Below are 17849 nucleotides of genomic sequence, written 5' to 3'. Positions count from 1 at the left end.
TGGGCACTGAGCCACACTAATGCAGCTCTGTGGCTCCCAGATGGGGGCTGGCACAGGTCCGCTTGGCGTGGAGTAGGGGCAGGGTGAGCTCACATCTGTCTGCACCTGCCTGTGCCGACAGAGTGTAAAGTCAGGGTGGAAAAAGAAACAGGAGGAAACCTGAATGAGCATCTCTGAATCCACCTTGTGCTATCAGCTCAAAGGCAGGGGGATGCTGGCGTGCAGCCACGCACACAGCCAGAGCTCTTGGGCTGGATCTGGGGCTGCAAAGAGAGAAGGAGGCTCTGGAGCCTGCTTGTTCCCCATCGCCCGTGGGAACTCGGCAGGGACAGCAGCTCTTGCTGAGCTTCTGCGGGTGGCCCATACACCCGCTTCTCCCTTAAACAGCAATACACCAGTAGCAGCACAAAACACTGAAGAAGGGCTGCTGTATTGTGGCACACCAACTACTCCGAGGAGTGGGCAACACAGTGTGATTGTGGCATCCTGAAGGACAGACAGAGGCAGCATCCACAAAGCAGGAAAGAGTATTTATGGAGAATTAACACTGCTGTCAGACGTAGCTGGTACGTGGGGCTGGCAGCTGCTCTTCCTTCGGTCTGCAGGGAGAAGCAGCGCACTCGGTGCCGTTTTGAAATCCTTGTAAAATTGGTTGCAGCACAACCTGAAACCATTATTATCCGATTAGTCACAGTGCTGCTAATTGCAAGTCACCTTATACCAGGGAAGTTGGGTGAAGGAACAGAGCTCAGGAAAAAGAGCCCACCTAATTTAGGTCCCCATTAGTCATTGCAACAGCTGAAATTACCTGACTTGACTCCAGCAGGACAAGCCAGGTCACCTAGGTTAGATATTTAGGCTTCATATGCAGAGAGTGAGTCAAAAAGCTTTCCTAAGTGGAGGAAGAATCGGTGGGATGTAGCCAGTGCTAAATGCATTTCTGTTCGCTCCCCTCCCTTCCCCTTCCCGAAACTCCAGCCCTTGCCTCAGGGCTGCCCATGGGAACTGCTGTCCTTGGGCACCAAACTGAGCCGGCTTCACTCTTTTTTAGGAAAGAACCAGTGGCACTAGGTTGAGCAGAGCCTTCAGTGCACTTCTCCTGCTTCCCATGTGTGTGACAAACTGCTATGAAAAAGATGGGGAGAGATGGCACCTTCACCACCGTGTTTCTGTGAGCATTTGTCACCATCTTCAGAGTATGCCCTTCCAGTGATCTGACAGGTGATTTGTAGGATTTGACCTAGATCTAAGTTACAGAAGAGCTTCAGTGGGAGGCTGACCAGTCTCTCAAGCAGAACAGAAGGGCCCCTCAGGGCTTGGTGAGGCAGTGCTCCCTTTGGCACCTCTGGATCTAAGGTGCCTGAATTCTGCCTAAATCCAGAGGTTATGGAGCAGGGATAACACTCTGAGCACCTCTCCACAAAAGCAGTCAATACATAAATTGCTTCTCCTCCCCATAGATGGCCTTCTTTGTTTGGTTTGCTGGCAGAAGGAAGCAGGGTCAGGTGTTTCTTTTGTGCTCAGTGAAACAGTATCTGTGTGCCCAAGAAGCTGGAAGGGATATCTGAGGTCACCAAGTTCAGCCCGTCGCTCCAACAGACAAACATGATGCAATCCCTTTCATTAAATGAGCACATTCCCATTCTAAAAGTAGTTAGTTGTGCTTGTTTTGCTTTTTTTCCTGCATTTTGTTTGCTCTCCTGTTCTCCTACAGTGAAGTTAGGCCCAATCTTACTTCTGATTCCAGGATAGTTTTACCTGTTACACTCTTATGCCTAGCCTTTGTCTCCACATTTTGTGGATTTCTGGTAAATGGAAACAGAGGATGAAATCCAGAAGAAAAGAGTTCACTCTCACTGTATTTGTGCATATTAACTACTCGGGCCACTTGTGCCTGATTAGACAATTTTGAGAGACGGGCAAATGGTAATTACATTGGGCACAATACATTTAACTGAACATCTGAAGTAGCCATTAAAAAGAAACCCCTTCTAGAACAAGAAGAACTTTTATTTTATTAAACAATTCATAATTTGATCATATGGCTCTTGAAGATACTTATAGCTGAATTATAAAGTAGCTTATTTCACTTAGTGTCACTTTACATTTTACCAGTTGGAAGATCTGCAGAGTGTTTCATGAGGCAGAGAGAAGTCCCCTGGAACCTCCCAACCGCATCTGAAAAACTTGAGCTTCTTTGCTCTCCCTTAGTCTTAGCACTTTCCAGCTACCGGCGATGTCCCAGGCAGCCAGAGCCCCCACCAGCAATCTGGCATCTTTTTGCGCTTCATCTCTGTCACATCAGACTTGAGACGTGATCAGAAGCCAGTTTTGTAATGGAGGTAGAACAGAAAAGCATCGGCTTGGGAGCAAAATGATGAGGGTAGAAGAAATGTTCGCTAACTGTGTGCAGGTGACTGTGGTTAAAAGGAAGTGTGAACATTTGTTGGCTTGCCTAGCACAACAGAACACTTTGAGCGGCCTTCCCTTGTGATACATTCAAGGCAATTTTATTGTGAAATTCTTTCCAAGTAAAATTTTAAACTTTTTTTTTGGAATCAGTTTAACACGTTGGTCCCTGGGACATTGTGCTCAATGCCTGTACGGCTGCTGCTGCTTCTTCCCTCTGTCCTCAAAGCCTGTCTCTCCCCTACCAGCTATAAAACGCAACAACTTGGGGAGGCGTGATCAGCAATACGTATATTGATTCACAATAATACAAAACCCAGTGGAATTTGTATATGTGCATAATCAGCACTACCCCTATTGATTCACAATAACACAAAGCCAATTTGAATTTATATATATGCATAATCAGCATTGCATGTATCGATTCATAACAATACTTATGTACTCCTGACTTGCACATAGCCATTTGGATGTCTCAACTCGTCACTTGTGGAGCAGTCACCTCTGTAGGCCAATTCTGTAGGTAGCTCATAGGTACATCCAGACCCTGGATGCACTGACAGCCTCTGCAAAGTCTTGTCCCCTCTCTGTGGGTTTGGCTGCTGGGGCTCCAGGCCAGCTTGGATGCGGTGTGGCTGCATCCTGGGAGCAAGCTGCTGGCAAAGAAGCTGGGGGACGAGCTGGGAGAAGCCCCACCAGGGACTGACCCCTTCTCTTGGGAGCTCCAATCCTCACTCCAGGTCCTTGCCTGAGCAATGCTGTGGCTGCGCCTGGCCATGTCCCTCGCTGAGCCTCGCTTCCCTCCTTGATCACACAGAATCACTAGGTTGGAAAAGACCTTTAAGATCATCGAGTCCAACCATACCTGTCCTCTACTAAACTATATCTAGAAGTACTTCATCTACCTGTCTTTTAAACACATCCAGGGATGGTGACTCAACCCCGTCCCTGGGCAGATGGGGGGAAAAATCTTGGAGCAGCCCCATCCCGTGCCTGGGCTGGTACTCCCTGATGGGCAGTTCGTGTCTCCTGGCCTGCACTGGCGGTAGGCAGTGCCTGCTCCAGGGCAGGGAGGAATGTATTCCTCAGCCTTCAGGATCAGCAGTACTGGGCCCTGTTCCTCAGCAGGCACCTGAGCGCTGTGGTCATGTATCTTTCTATAAATTATTACTTCACTTCATCACTTGCAGCCTCTTTTCATCACCTCTTTTCCTTCAGACTGATGACTGTTTGGGGATGGAAGGCTTTTTTCCTCTCTGGCTGGACCAAGGCCATTCAACGGAGTGAGCAGCAGGAGGTACTGAAAGAGAGATACTGTTAGCACTGTTTCCACATACCCAAAGACTGATCTTTATGCAGCTGAGACTACAAGGGATATCCCTTAAAATAAAGGCCAGCTTATTACCCATCTTCTCCAACTCCTGTGGAACTAAATATCCTGAAGTTGAGAGAAGCTGCTGCACAAAGCGTCTTTATAGCTCTCAGTGTGCCTTCTTTGCTGGCTCCAGCTGCCCCTACGCTCTGTTTTTCCTCAGTCTTTTCTTCAATATTTTTTCCAGTTGACTTAGTTATTACAGTACATGGACCAGACTGAGGAAAATACACTGAAGGTTGGAGCTGGCAGAGCGGGGAGAGCTGCGAGGGAAGTGCTTTTGCCATCCAATGACATCATCTGCGCGTTAATTGGTCGCATTCCCGCGGATGGGAGGCACTGGCCAGCGTCCTTGGGCTTACTTCCGTGATACAGAACAGAGCCGGTGCCTGTCTCCTGCCAGCCTTTCATTGCCAGCCTTCTGGCAAAGCTTAGGACATTTATAAAAACAGCACAGTACTTTATTTAGCCTCTAGTGAGAAAAAGTCACTTCACAGCTCCAGTTTAGGCACAAGGCACTAACAAGCAGATCAAAAACGAAAAAAAAAAAAAATCCCTTACATAAAAACATTTCAAATGAATACAGGAAAGTTGATTTGTATTCCAGATGACCTCGCAAATCAGGAGATTGAGCTGTGCCTTTTATGTCCAGAGAAATGGGTTCAAATCCTGATTAGCCCATAGAGGAAATTCCATTTAATGGTCTAATTTTGGTGGGCTGAAAAGCTGTTCCCTGCCTAGAACCACCATCTATTATGGCGTGATTGGCAGTCTGTGTTCAAGACAGAACAAGAACTTCACCTTGTCTCTACTCCTATTACTTCATCCTGCCATCAGCTCGCACTACCTAACCCTCTGCTTCCAAAGAGCCTGAGAAAATAGACAGGGTTTGCGGTGTGAGCGGAGTCACCGCTGCTGCGACCGGGCGGAGCAGAGCGCCTGCGGCTAACGGTGGTGCCATGAGGAGACGGGCGAGGTGGCAGAGAAAACAAGAAGGAAAACAAGAAGGAAGCTGTTGGAGGAAGATTTCGATGGAAGGAGATGGAAAGTAGGCAAGAAGGGGGAAAAACAGGGAATGGGGATGGACAGGGAAAGGGTGTGTGGATAGGCAAAGGGTGGGATGCAGCTCTACCTGGAGCTGAAGGCTGTAAACCAAAATAAGCATAGCTCTTGTCTGTGGGAAGGGGTCTCTCAGGGTCACTTCTCCATACAGTCTCACTGTGTCTGGTTGTCTTGGTTGGTATCACAATGCCCTTAGTCCTCAGCTTGTGCTGCTCCCTAACAAGAGTCTCTCCACATTGTTCTTTTCCCAAGTCTTCACGACTCGGGGCGTGAAGCACTCCCTTTCCAGAGGAGCAGAGGGTTTGCAGGGCTGGTGAGCAGCCAACCTGTCTCTCCAGCATATCTCTGCATGCAGAGAAGGAAATGTTCATCTCCAGTCTAACTGGTACAGTGTTTCCACAGTCTTTGGTTGTATTTCTTCTCCCAGCACGAGAAGGTTGTGTGGTGTCCCGCCAGGTATTCTTTGTAGGCACAGTAAGTGGAGGGAAGGGATGGAAATTTGTACTGTGAACCTGGGAAGCCATACGACCTTCTTCTGTGAGCAGATATGTTGTGAGTCTCAGGTGGCTGCAGGAGTGGGTGAGAACCTGCAGGCGCTGTCTGTGAAGGTAAGGCTGCTCTCAGCAGCCTCTCGTAGCCACCTTGGGTGTGAGAGCAGTGAATGCACATACAGATGCCTCAGTTTGGGGGATCTTAAATGGAGCAACAGGATCTGCATTTAGAATGGCACTGATAAGGGAGAAATGTGATGGGGGAAAAATCAGGCCTGATGGTTGAGTGTGAACCACTGGGAGACACCTGAAGGGGATCTCCCAGTGGGGCAGCAGCACTGGGAGGGACTAAAGGCTGAATAAAAGGGCAATACTGGACATCTTCTGGCTTCAGGTGCTCCAGGAGCAAACGCCGTCCGTAACTCCATTGTGCTGTCCATAACCCCATTGCTCATCATCTCCTCTCACCCAAGGTTTCAGCTCTTTCATACCTGCTTATGGCTCAGCCTCACCTGGCTCTGTTAAACTGGTGAGTGGAAAAGACGTGTTGAGTTACTGACTTAACCTGGGTGGTTACCCAGAGCGGTTAGGGAGGACTGTATGGCGGTTACACTGGCTGACCTGGGAGGGGGGAGCCTGCAGCTGGGGGGTGGTGATAAGCAGCTGGAGGGGGTGAAAAGAAATAAACTTTTCACCCAGCTCAGCTGCAGGCAGAACAGGATGTGTGACTGCAACCTAAGACATAGGACATAATTATTCTACTCCACTTGGCACCGGTAAGGCCTCAGCTGGAATACAGTGTCCAGTTCTGGGCACTGCGCTGTAGGAAAAATGTAGACAAACTGGAGAGAGTCCAGGAGAGAGACACAAGAAATATCAGAGGCATAGAAGGAACAACCTAGGAGGAAATGTTGAAAGGATTGTTTGTTTAGTCTGGGAACAGCAGAGTCTAAAGAAGAGACATGATAAAAATCTCACAATATGTTAAAGTTTATTGTAAGGAGGAGGGTGATAAATCTTCCCCACCACCCCCAGCCATTGAGGGGCAGGGAAAGAGGGAACCAGCTTTGTTTGTAGCTAATAAAATTAAGGTTTGACATTAGGAAAAGATTTCTGGATAAGAGGGTGATGAAGTAAAGCCAGCTAGGGAGCGCATGCGTCTTGTTAAAACTCATAATAAGGGTGTTTAATAATGAGCATCGAAAGAATAAAGATGTTTCTTGTTTAAGTAACTGGTTTGGGCTAATGCCTGGGACTGGATCTCCACACACCCACGGTACAGCCATGTGGATGCAACTTGCAAGCAGCAGCTCTCGGACTGCGAGCTTCAGGGCACACAGTCTTCCCATGGTTGGGGTGTACAAAGCCCAGCGTCTCCTGACCGATCTCTTAGAATCACAGAATGGGCTGGGTTGGAAGGGATCCCAAGGATCACAGAGTTCCAATCCCCTGCCACATGCAGGGCCACCAACCTCAGGCCCGGATCTACACAAGGTTGTCCAGGGTCCCATCCAACCTGGCCTTGAACACCTCCAGGGACGGGGCACCCACCTCCTCTCTGGGCAGCCCATTCCAGCACCTCACCACTCTCACTGTGGGATCTCTGGGTATCGCTGCAGGATCTCTCTGTATCACTGCAATGCAAACAACCCGTCATGTAACACAAGGATTTGTATAAAATTTTACAAGCATGGGAATAACCTCTCTTAGGATTCAATTTCTGGCTCCACTGTATCTTTTCCCTTGCAGGTTCGTATCCTGGATCTCTAATCCCTTCTTTGTAGATTTGCTGTGTGTGCACAGCTAGAGATACATCCCCTGATTGCTGTTAATCCCTTGAGTGTTTTTACACTCCCCGGCATACGTCCAGTGAAAGTTCTGTGGAACGGTTTTAGCAGCACTCGCTGCTCCTCCACTGATGCTGTCAGAAATGGCACCGTCACCTTCCCATCCCAGGGAGTTCTCAGGCTGGGAACTGGGTTTTCTTTCTTCTACCAGAGAGAGGCAAAGAACCTCTTAATCTTTTTCAGAAGTTCAGCCCAGTGTCTTTGCCAGCTTCGCAAAGAAACGGAAGGTTGGGTGGGAATGGTGGGATGTGGAGGTGGGAAGTCAGCACACAAAGGTCCCACATGGAGCCTTCAGACTTGCCTGTGACCCACAGAGATCAAAATCTGTGGCTGCAGCTGGTCAAGTTGCTCTCATGAGACTTATGGCAGAATAAGGATTTTTTCCTATGAAATAAAATCTACCAGGGAATGTATTTGCTACAGAATGAACTTTCTAATCTTACCCTGTTTGGGTTTGAAGTGGAACTTTAGGAATGAGCGTTTGGGATTTTCTGCTCTTCGCTTTTAGTTTAGTCACAAAATCTGTTTGAGGTGTTTTACTTCAAATTCCAGATTTATCTGCTGACCACTCATTCCACCTTGAGATCATTTATATGCAAATGAACACCAGTCAAGAATCTTGAAGTCATGGCTACTGCGGGATGCTTCTTCCATTCTGAAGATGAGTAATATTAAGCCTAAAGCCCATTTAAAGAGGAAATTCATTGTACTGGAGCAGTACAAATCAGCAAAACAAAGTAGCCGGTTAAACTGGGTTTATAGCTGCTTTGCTTTCCACAAAAGCACAGAGCACCCACAGGGTGTTAATTACCATGGTAATTAATAATTTTTTTACAGTCCTTTGCAGAAGCTAGGTGTCTACAGCATCTGTGGAGAAGAACCAAGAAGTGGCCAGTCTTGTCTATTAAAACAAGCTGGGAGAGGAAACTGTGTCTCATTAACCTCCTCCACGCATTCACTGGGTGCCAGGAGAACTTCTGGAGATGGTCCATGGTGAGACTTCTACCCAAAACTCTTGGATGTTCTGCAGGGGATTAGGGTAACCGTGTGCTCCCAGGTCTTTCTGCTTGGGCTGCACTAACATGAGAGGTCTGCTAGGAAAGGAAGAGAAGACAGGAAAGGGGTGGAGGGAGGAGGGGGGGAACTCATCTGCTCTGATTTAAATATTGAACAACTGGACTTCAAAGGCTGTCAGCCACCCCAGGCTCCATGTACAGTCAGCACAGGGGAAAAAGAACTCGAGAGAGATATTTGTCTCCTTTCAGGACAGGAAATGCCTGTTTCCCTGCTGCCTGTGTGAGACACCTAGGTATCTAGCTACGTGATATGTGAAGTCAGCCGAGATGACCTTGCATGGCCTATCAGTAATGGCACTCTCCTGGGTGGAGAGAGCCTGAGCTCTGGCCTCTGCTCCAGGGACTTCAGTCAAGTTTGTGCAAACTGCTGGTCACACAGACACAGGCCATAATGAACAGTCTGCCTCCTTCCTCCTGTCTGGGAGGGAGGCCACGTCCTCACAGAGGGGGAGGTATTGCCAAGGAAGGTGGGAGACGTGTGTTTGAACGCCCTCCTTCAGGAGAAAGACTCAGTTAGGCAGCTGCCTGAAAGTGGGAACCACCTCCTTTACAGTCCCTGCTTTGTCTCGAGGCAGCAGCGACTACCACTACCTTTTGTAAGGAAGACGACTTCCACTGAGGCCTTGCTGTGACCCAGAAGCCCTGACAGACCGGTCGCTTTAGGGGGTTTAAGCTGAAGAGCAATTTCAGAGGTCCAGATGGACTTGGAAGGGAGCTGAGTGCTGACCCTTTCATGCTTGTCAGCCCTGAGGCTCTACCTAGGCAGGAACATGGGACTCCAAAGTTGAAGAGATGCCTCTGCACTCATCCACACCTGACATCGAGGCAAAGTGAACCTGACATCTCTCTCACATGGGTAGCAAATCAAGCTCTTTCTGGCCTTCCCCAGGGTTTCTGACAGCCCTTGGACCATCCATGGTAGGTCACAGGGATGAGGTGGCGGCTGAAGGGCTCTGGGTGCCAGCTTCTCCAGGGAAATGCTGTTTTTCCCAAGCCTTGCAGCAGGTCCCAACAAAAAAAGCCTTGCAGGCCGTGTGGTGGGCCAGCGGGAGGGAGAGTGGTACAAGAAACAACACAACACAGTACAGCCAGAGAGGAGAACAGGATTCTGCATCCAGGATTACAGAACTTTTGACATGTCCTATATACCGAGATCCAGTTCTGGAGAGCTGACACTCTGCCGGGCCGTGTTAGCAGCTCATACTTTAGGCAGTTACTGTTAAGTGACATTCCTGTCTTGGCAGAGGTTCTCTAAGTTCATGTCTACTGTGTCCTTATGGAGCAGCTCCTTAGATAAGTCCTGCTGTGTGGCACCAAGCCAGAGCCGCATGTGACCAACAGCACGTGACCAAGGGCAGCAAGGGAAGCCACTCTTATCTCCCACTTCAAAACTCCTTACAGGAGGGAGGCTTATGGATGAGCCCTTCACCTACTGCAGATCAGCACCCATTAAGGCCTGGTTTGCATTTAAATGCACCTCAGGAATAGGAATCCTTGTTTGGGAAGCAAAATCCTTTGGCACTGTCCCCAGACCGAGCCCACCTTTCCTGGTTACATGGCCCCTGATAGCTTTTCTACCATTCATAAGGGTCTGGGTTCTCTAAAGCTTCTTACAAACTCCACCAACTCAAGGGTGGGGAGGGGAGGGGGTGGTGATATTTTGCTTATTCCAAGTGAACTCTGCACTTGATTTGCTCATACTGCTTGGTTTTCATTTCAGAAGAGGAATGGCCAAGTGGCAGCGCATCCCGTGTAACGCCTGGGAGCGGCGTGGAGGCAGCCGGGCAAGCATTGCAGGGGTTTGGCACCTCATACAGGAATGAGCATGTGCAGGTAGAACGTTCCACCACCGCTCCTGCTGAGCGCTCGGCAGCTCCACTGAGTCCTGAAGTCAAGCAAAAAAAGCAGCTGGTTAAGGTGGAATTTGAAAATCAGTCATAAGATAAACAGGTTGCGGCATTAAGCGCTCTCCGAGGGAATAGCGGCGTGCGGCATATGTTCTTACTTTGGAAGATGCTTAAAAAGAACCACGTTAATGGACCCTTTACTGGCGCATGGTAGTGGAGCGGATAATTAATTAAATAACTATATGTGAACGGCATCCATTGGGAAAGAGCCTCACAGCTTCCAGATGCCAGTTATTGGCCCCATTACGGGCCTAAAACTATTACAGTAAATCATTACATGCTCTGAGATGAACTGGCACACGATGGCTGTGAGGAAAGATGGAGCTATTCTCACTTGTGCCATTTTGTGCCAGGTTTTATCTGGTGAGATTAATTAGTACTTTTAGAAGTGCAAGTCAGAGCTATAAAATATGAAAGGATATTCCGTCAGCGGAGAGGAGACATGCTTAAGCAGGGCTTTAAAAACTTTTGGATGTTGACAGATAGATAGGAGTTGGAAAAGATAATCAGCAACATCTGATTTTGATTTACAAAAAATAAAGGGGTTGATTTATAGCTAGCAGGACTGCACGAGGTCTCCTCGGTGTGCTGTGGGAATGCTCGGAGGAGGACATTAAAGTTTATCACCGGAGTTCAGGTGCCAGGTAAGCAAACAGTTTCTCAGGCCAAAACCAATCATTTAAGGCAGTTATTCCAAATAAAAACTCAACCAGAAAGTATTAAATAACCTTTTAGCCTGGATCCTCCACCGGGAGGGATATGCTTCTTGACATTGGATGGCAGCCTACAATCTATGATCTGGCCTAAAATGGCTTTTTTTCCTTTTTCTTTTCCAATTACTAAGCTATGCATTTTCACCCCAAATGACCACCATGGACCTCTCCATCCTTGCAGGCTGTGAGAGATAAAACCACTGAGTCCCTCACATCATCCCTTGCCCAGACAGTGCCCTTTGAAACTCCTCTTCCCGCTCAGTCTTTGAGCCTGAAAGCTGAGTACTGAAGAAGCACTCCAAGGACTGTTGATACAATTAACCCAATAATTAGTTCTTAGAGACTTTAATTCGTGGGCAGACACTTCTCTTGAGAAATTATTCCTCAGCTGAAAGTCCTCCCACAGCTGGACGGGGCAGGGCCTCTTACAACCCATCAGGCAGCGCCTGGGAGGAGCAGTGCCCAAGGGACTTTGTGACTCTCCATGCCCTCGGCTGGATCACGCACAACCTCTCGCCTGAGTGCGGTGGTCTGAGCGGGGCTGAGGGGGCCACAGGGAGCTGCTGTGGTGCCTCTGCCTGTGCTGATAACCAGTGACAGCCCTCCCACGCAGTCACGCCAGGGCAGACCCAGAGATGCCATTGCTGATAAGACTTCTGGTGCTCACCACAACAACCTGTTTGCCCAGAAGGAAGAGTGAGGTCTCCTGTGGCTTAGCAGGGAAGTGTCCTGGGCTGCTCCAGCACAAAAAGCCTCTGCATACACTGCTGGGACACATGCCAGGGGGTGGTAGTGGCTGCAAGTGAAATGCAACTCTGCTGTTTGGCCTCTTGCATCCAGGTCAGTCCAGTCGCTTGGAGGACAATATCCCTTTCCTGCACTGTGGTGTACGGGACACGATGTAGACCACGTGTCCAGTAACTCTTCACCATGAGTAGAGAAATTAGGTCTTTATTGGTTGTGAGGAGTCTCAGAAAAACCAAATTCATCTCTCTGCTTCTCCTAAAGTGAAGGTAACCGGTCACAGTCAAAACCACATTCACATGAATGCTACCAGGAAGTGTGACTGACTGTGTGAGAAATGCATGAGTAAGAGTTTGCTGACTAACCCCTAGCTGAAGAAAATAAATTGATTTATTATACAAGCATGACAAATTGAGGCACTGGTCTTGCAAGTTGGGCAGTGTGAGCTGATCTCTGTGTCCACGTGGCCCTGATAGGGCCCGGTGAGACCAGGAACTGGGTGTCGTAGTTGCCAAACTGACAATACCGCTGGCTCGATAGGAAAGGTTGGAAAGTTTGTGTTTACAGACACATCTGAGATTTGAGTGGGAGCCGTGGGACCGATGGCACCTAAGTGGGAGCACAAGGACAGGCGGCTGCTTCGTCAGCAGGGCAGCCTTCCCCAGTGTGTGTGCTGGGAAGTAAGCACCGCCTTTTCTGGGTTTAGCTGAAAACAAATTGCTTTTAGGACCTTGGATCTGACGAGGGGAGTGTCACCATGTGTCCAACACAAACAAAAACCTGAGCTGAGCCAAGAGCAGCCCAGTGCTTGTCTCCCATCCCCTGGCTGCACACAAGAGACTCCTCTTGGCTTGTGTGAGAGTGGGAGGGAATGCAATCACCAAGCAAAAAAAGTTGTTTCTACTCAATAGTTTAACATTACGTAGGCTACAGTTATGCTTTTCTACTGAGCGTGCTTTTCTCCTCTAGCGAGTGCTAGACCGGCCCATCCTTGGCAGCAGAGAAAATAAAACCAAGATAGCAAAAAAGCAGCTGGGGTTTTTCTGTCACACAGATTATTAGTAGTATTGTTATTATTTTCTTTGTTTTTTTCCTGAGTGGAACATTTGTACCGAACACTAGCGTGATGTTAACAGCAACACGACTGATGTCTTTCATGGGAAAGGTCTACAAGCAACCAAGGCATGAGTAGTGTAGAGGCCAGGCAAGGGGAGATCTTTAGATCCTGGGTTTTGATCCAGAGCCAGGTGGAATCGAGTGCAAATCGTAGCAGCCTGGTAACAGGACATTGGTCCCGGTGCCGTGAGGCTGCAGGTACCACTACAGGCCCTGTGCTGCCAAGTGAGGTGACAGTCACTGTTGGCACAGCCCCACCTGCCTTCTCCAGCCACCACCAGCTGGCTGTGTGTGTGCATCCACATTTCTACCCCTCACAGCAATTTTTTCATGTCCCACATTCTGAGTATTTTCTGGCAGAAGCAGGACAGAGGGAGCCAGCCACACGTGATGATTGTACAGACCATGGCAGACTGCAGGTTTCCAGCTGGAGGACTAACGGACAGCTGGTAGGAGTCTCTTCAGTTACGTGTACTCTGGCTGGAGCAAAGCTTTAGGTAGAGATGCAAGGTCCAGTTTGAGAAGATGTTTGCTCACCTGTAACATAAGAGATGCAAACTTTCCCTTTGGCTTCCCTGGAACTATTCATTCAGCACACACAAGTCTTTCTAGAAATGGGGAATATCAGTGAGACTACCCAAACAGCTAACCAGAAATGCTTTCTGTACAGTGAAACAGGAACATTTCCAAGGGGTGTGCACATAGGAGCTGTTATAGGACACAGCATTGTTGCTCCTGTACAAGAGGGTGTCTCCAGCTACTCACAGTGCAGACTAGAGTGCAGTTTGCATTCGTTACATTAATTAAGCAGCTTACTGGAATTCAGCCTGTGGTGGATTGGCAGGAGGCAGCTTTAACTTGGGCTGTGCAGTGAGATCCCTTCATGGCACCGACAACCCCGCGTTGTGCCAACAGAGCAGCACACTTGGTGATGCATTTCTGTTGGTGGCTTCTGCACAAAGTCAAACTTCAACAACGCCAGCGTGGCCTGACAAAGCCAACTGATACTGATGAACAAGCTCTACCTTACTTACAGTCTGTTGAGGGCAAGATGTTCTGAGTCTGGTAAGAAGTAAGGAGTTACCAGGCAAGGAGTGGCTACTCCGGACTAGTAAGGCTTCTGTGGTTAGTTATTAGCCTCTAATTATTATTATTTTTTAATAATCATAGGGGAAATGTTTCCATTTTTACTGTCTGTATCTGGTTATTCACATTGTTTCAAGTCTGTTTCTTGTTTACCTTATGCTGTAGTTGTTAGCATGCACATCCATAGGTAGCTCTGGAGTTACCACAGCCTATGGTTGTGGATGTTAGCTACACAACTTCCAGCAGCTCAGTGACACTGCAGCTTGAGCTACCAGCTGGAGACAAGCGTGGCCCCAGCCTCCAGCACTATCAAATCCATTTTGTGGCTGAAGGCTGCTTGCTTTTGCAAAGCTGCTCTACACTGAAGCCATTTAGACTTGTCTCTGTTAACAATCACCTTAAACTGGCTGTTTAAGCTTTGCTGTTCCATGGCAGTTTTGGCAAGCTGCATTCTCAACTATCATCTTCTGTGTCTCCTTTCATGCACTAAAAATGGATACTTGAACAAGGCCATCAGCTCCCACTCTACAAAAAGGCAACTCCTTATTCAAGAACTTAAGGCTTTTATACAGTGGCACCGGATTGGGGTGTGTGTGTGCCTTTTTATTAAGACTACACTCTCTTCTGTATTCAAAACCTTATGTCACCCTACCCAGGATTATCAGGAACTGCTTTTGAGCATCAAAACCAAACAACTTGTGAGGAGGAGAGCAAGGCAAGTCTAGTATGAGCTGAAGCTCCAGTCCTTCCTTACGTTTACTGTGGTTTATGGAAGGTTTCTTTTGGCATGGGGAGATGCAGGGCTCTGAGCTTCGGCACACTGCTGCAGAGAGGAAGGAAATCACAGCGTAAGGAAACGCACCTTGCACTTGGTTTTTCTTAAACATGCTGGAGCTAAAGGGTTTCTCCACCCTCTTTGATGGCTTTGCAAGATGAAACACCTTCTGTCCTATCTGTGGGTCACGTTCATTCACAAGAATCCTACAGGCAGCTAAATGTATGTTTTGGTCTGGGGATGAATTAAGAGTTTTAGTACATCTGACCCTATAATTACACTGAAAGGCTTTTGGAAAGAGTATGAAAACCTACCTGGTTTCCAGGAATAATGGTTTTGGCTTCAAATAAATGGCAGGACAGCAATGACTCTGACATTATCCAGAGCAGAGATTAGCCAGTCACCAGCTCTAAATACGGGAAACTCAGCACATGCAGAACTGCTACCCTGCTCTTTGGTGATTTAGCCTAACAGAAAGCACTTTCAGTCCTGCTACCTTTATTTTCCTAGAAGCCAGACCTTGCTCCCAGAGTAAAGAGGTTGTGGGATCAAAAGGTGTAGAAAATCAGCCTTGTTGTCCTGTGTCTGCGTGTTTCCATCTGCAGGCTCTAACTCGGCCCTGCTGTGTATGTAAAAGTGCAATTTCAGAGGGAATATTTCAGTTTGACTCTTGGCTTTCAGGTGCTGCATACTTGTTCTCTCTATAGCCAGTGCATTCATTTAAACACCTCTCTGTAGCCCTGCCTGCACTGTCTTCTAGTACTCCCTCCTGCTTCTCCCACTGCCTGTGATTATCTCTGATCAATCCACGAGTGGAACAACCCTGTTGTGTAATGCACAGTCCAATCATAGAATCATAGAAGGTCTGGGTTGGAAGGGACCCCCAAGTTCCATCCCTGTGCCACAGGAAGGGCCACCAACCTCCAGGCATCATCTAGACAAGGTTGCCCAGAGTCCCATCCAATCTGACCTTGAACACCTCCAGGGATGGGGCATTCACCACCTCTCTGGGAAGCCTGTTCCAGCCACTCCCCACTCTCTCTGTAAAGAACTTCCCCCCAGTATCTAATCTAAACCTTCCCTCCTTCAGCTTCAATCCATTCCTCCTTGTCCTGCCATTCTCTACCCTTTTAAAAAGTTGATTCCCCTCCTGTTTCTCTGCTCCCTTCAGGTACTGGAAGGCTGTAATGAGGTCCCCCCTGCAGCCTTCTCTTCTCCAGGCTGAACAAGCCCAACTCCTTCAGCCTCTTTTCATAGGGGATGGCTTCTGTCCAGAAAATAAACCCAGAGCCTGGGTCCCTTTCTTACCTTTCACCTCCCAAACCTCCTGTGGGTAGGATATGACACGCACTATATGACTTACATGAAAAGGAAGTACGGGTACGTCTGTTTGCTGGGAGAGATATTAGTAGTGGCAATAAAATCCACACAAACACGGAAAGAAATGCCTGGTTTGAACTCTTGACACTCTGCTATGCTGCTCTGACTCGTTAACATGCAGTTCATGGCCAGTACTGCTGGGGTTGGGTTAAATGTCACCAAAACTGGAAGAGAGAATCTCTGCCCTTCATTCCCAGCATCAAAACCACTTGAACTTCTTTACAAAACAGAAGTGCCATCCATGAGACCACACCAGTGCAGAGCAAAGGAGTTTGGTCAGTGTGAGAGAATGGGCCTTGCTAAACACATCAATTGTACGGTCCAACTACAGCACAGACTTGTGATACGACTGTAGGGTAATACTTGGAGTTGTGCATGCCTGTGAAAAGGGATTCTTTGTTGAAGCTGGTGAACACACAGCCCCAGGACTGGGCGTCAGCTGCTGGGTCAGAGATAGTACTACTGAAGTGCTGACCAAGTCTGGAGGATGGGTTTGCAGCTGGTGGTCTGGCTGTCCAAAGGCTGGGGACTTGCTGCTGCATTTTCACTGACCAGTGTTGTCATAGTGTATGTGCAGAAGACTCTTAAAATCATGAAGTGCAGCTCAAACCCATACCAAGTGACAATGCCCTGTGAAGAGAGGCTGAGGGAGCTGGGCTTGTTCAACATAGAGAAGAGAAGGCTGCTGGGGGGACCTCACTGCAGCCTTCCAGTCCCTGAAGGGAGCAGAGAAACAGGAGGGGAATCAGCTTTTTGAAAGGGTAGATAATGGCAGGACAAGGGGGAATGGATTGAAGCTGAAGGAGGGAAGGTTTAGATGAGATATTAGGGGGAAGTTCTTCACAGGGAGAGTGGAGAGGTGCTGGAATGGGCTGCCCAGAGAGGTGGTGGATGCCCCGTCCCTGGGGGTGTTGTGAACCCTGGGGATTATGTTTACTGGTCTCTGTAGATCTGCTCTTCATATTACAGAAGAGCAGGCTGTGAGTCCATGGAGATACTGGGCTGGAGAACAGATCTGTCAGTGATGGAGTTTGAGCAGAGCTTTTGAGATGCACTTCAGAGACAGCACTGCCCACTGTAGCATGGTCTTCTCCCTCAGCAATGTGTAAAGTGTGAGACTGTGCAGATATCCTATGTCAAAAATCCTATTCACCTCTTCATAATATGGTCAGTTGGTGAGGTAAGAGAGATTCTACCCCTTGGCCTTTACCAAGCCACCTTCAAAGCCTTGACATTTACCTGCCACTGCCAGGAACCCCACGGCCCTGCTTGGCCACTTTTTTAGCAACAGCCTAAAAATCTTGTCTTCCTTATACTCAGAAACCACAATTTCTTCTCTTTCCTCTCTCCCTGCAAGGCTGGGGAGGCCTTAGCACAGACCCAGCTACAAGTTTAAGAAAGCAGCTTGGCAAATGGTTTAAATGAAAATCTCTAGTGGTTTTGCCAACTCCTGCAGTGTGAGAGTGCCAAGATCCAGAAGATGGCTGTTCACCAGCATTTGGCAAGGCGGTGACATCTTGTCAGTGCTACCCTTGAGCACTGAGGCCCACACAGGTACCCCAACCAGTTGGCTGGGGCAGGATGCAAAGCAGTGTGGGAAGGACAAGGGAAGGCTGCCAGACTGTTCCCAAGGGAAGTCACAGCCACGTTTCTTCAAATATTGCCTACTCCAAGGTGACGTTACTCCTGATGGCAAACAGTCTCCAAAGCTATTTACCAGTTATGCCAATGTGTCACGTGGGTTTTCCCATCCTTCACATTCAGGTGTCCCAGTCTGCACTAGCACAAAAGGATGGAAACTCTCAGCAAAGGAGAAAACAATCCACATCCAGCAAAGCACAGTCCTGCTGCAGCGAGCTGCCAGAGTGCTT

Source organism: Gallinula chloropus, assembly GCF_964237585.1.
Source record: "Gallinula chloropus genome assembly, chromosome: 2".
In the NCBI taxonomy this organism is placed as follows: Eukaryota; Metazoa; Chordata; class Aves; order Gruiformes; family Rallidae; genus Gallinula; species Gallinula chloropus.
The sequence above is the reverse complement of the archived record's forward strand: the minus strand, read 5'-3'. Positions refer to the sequence as shown.